At 46.0% G+C, this 2,470-nt stretch overlaps 1 pseudogene; it reads right to left on the bottom strand.

The window, feature by feature from the left end:
• Positions 1 to 825: 825 nt before the first annotated feature.
• LOC112114747 lies at positions 826 to 1,781 on the bottom strand (annotated as a pseudogene).
• Positions 1,782 to 2,470: the final 689 nt, after the last annotated feature.

Raw genomic sequence — 2,470 nt, 5'->3', positions numbered from 1 at the left:
GGTGCGCGCCCGACAGAGACCCGGCTCCTCCTCGTGCTCAGCTTTCCTGGCCAGTTAGCTGTCACGAGCTACGATCCCAAGCTGCGAACTCAAACTACAATCAGGACTGGTAACTATCCAGCAGCTGCAGAACATTTTGGGGTGTGTGTGTGTGAGTGTATGTGTATAAGCATTAAGGTATTTGCTAATAGTTACAGATTAATAATAAATGTGGCATCTTTGTCTTGACCCCTAAAACGATCCTGTGTAAGTTTGTGGGACAACATCTGTTTTGAGAGTTCCAACTGGAAAGCGACTCAATGGTTTTGGTTGTAGTTTAACATAGCAGTCCCGTTCTCAAAAATACATGGTTTCACAACTCTCACCAATAAGCTCTAGAAGGTAAATTTTACTCACCGGATCGCTGCATCTATGAAAAAGAAGTTCAGCATTGTTGTTTCTTTCTTTGTCTTTGGCTATGTAAAAGCGCAGCTTTAGTTTGTCAAACTGATCAAGAACCCTGTTCACACAGGGATTAATACAAGCCACCTTGCACCAGAAAGCCGCAATATCTTTTGGTAGTCTGGAAGTCATGGAAAGGCCAAGTGACAGGGTGTGTGGGGGTTGGGGGCTGATGGGTGATACTGAAAGAGGTCAGGTGATGATCAGAGAGCGGGAACTCAGCTATGGAGAGAGCAGAGCTTGGTGATGGAGTGATAAGATATTAGGTGTGAGGAATTTCTCGTACAGTGAACTTCCACAATGGTGAGTTAAGCCAAACTAGGAGAGAGCACCTGTGATTAACAAGGAGATATCATTTCCCCATCTAGTCAGGAAGGTTTAAAGTCAGTGCCCCCCGAGAGAACACATTCTGGAAGTGCATTTGACCACTTTCTCACGAAGTTCTTTGTTTTTGACCCCGTAAATGATAGGGTTGAGCATGTTGGGGAGGAGGAAATAGAGGTTGGCTAAAATAATATGAATGTGCGGAGTGATGCCCTGGCTGAACCTATGTGTCAGAGTGGAAAAGAAGAAGGGAGGATAAGACATCAACATCACACAGATGTGGGCTGTGCAAGTGTTGAGGGCTTTCTCGTGGGCTTTCTTGGTGGAGATTCTGAGGACAGCCCTGAGGATCAGACCATAGGACAGGGCAATGAGCATTAGATCTAACCCTAAAACTACAAATGCTATCACCAAGCCATACATCCTGTTGACTGTGAAGTCCCCACATGACATCTTCGCCACAGCCATGTGCTCACAATACATAGGGGGATAATGCGGTTGGCACAGAATGACAGCCTGCTCAGGAGCAGGGGCAGGGGCAGAATGACGAGAACAGCTCTTATCAAACCCAAGAGCCCTAGCTTAGCTATTCGTGCATTGGTGAGGATGGTGGCGTATCTCAGAGGGTTACATATGGCAACATAGCGATCAAAGGCCATTGTCACGAGGACGGCTGATTGCATAACAGAAACCGCGTGAAGGAAGAACATCTGGGTGAGGCAGCCACCCACAGTAATGCCCTTGAAATTGAACCAAAATATACACAGTGCCTTTGGCACGACGGAGGTAGAGGTGCCAATGTCTGTGAGCGCCAGCATGCAGATCAGCAGGTACATTGGCTTGTGCAGGGTCTCCTCTTTGCCTACAACAAACAGAAGCATGACATTTCCAAACAGGCTCATAATGTAGAACATAGAGAAAGGGATGGAAATCCAGACGTGGGCAGCTTCTAGGCCAGGGATGCCCAATAGGATAAATGGTGAAGGATCAGAGGGGGTGAGGTTGAAAGCTGCCATGAGGTGGTCAATGCATCAATCGGGCTCAGAAATGCTCAGGGTGCCTGTGAAGGGAGAAAAGCACAGGTAGGGAGTTACACACTTTATAACAAATATTTGATAACTATTAACAATCTAGAATGGGGGGGTGAGCAGTGAGGTGGCAACATTTGCAGATGGCACCAAATTATTTAGGTCATAGTCAAGTCCTGAGAAGTCCTCAGAGGGAGCTAACCCAGTCATGTGAATGGCACTTGACCTTCAGTGTCAATAACTGCAACATGTATGCCCATTGGAGGAAAAAGCTAGAACTCCTCAAACACCTAACAAGGTTATAATTTAATTATATGAACTCAAGACATGGACTTTGGTGTCAAGGTGCACAGCCCTATGAAACCCTGCTCACAGGGCAAGCAGGGACAGAAACTAAGCAAAATATTGAAATCCAGGAGGAGTGGGATGGGAAATCACACAGAAAATACAATACCATGAGATAGGTCTGACAATGTTTCACTCTCCTCTGGTCTCCTCTGTGTAGTACTGGGCACCCTTCTCACACAGGATATTGCAGAACTAGAGGGGTTCAGGGAAGGGCAATGAGAATGATCAAGGAGAGAGGTTGAAGAGACTGGGATCATTACCTTACAAAGGAGATAAATACGAGGGGATATGAAAAAAGTCTATAAAATACTGACTGGTAGAGAGTAGAT

Source organism: Terrapene carolina, unplaced genomic scaffold (genome assembly GCF_002925995.2).
Source record: "Terrapene carolina triunguis isolate 2854851 unplaced genomic scaffold, T_m_triunguis-2.0 Scaffold29143, whole genome shotgun sequence".
NCBI lineage: Eukaryota > Metazoa > Chordata > Testudines > Emydidae > Terrapene > Terrapene triunguis.
Note: the sequence above shows the minus strand (reverse complement) of the source record. Positions and strands in the feature narration are given on the sequence as shown.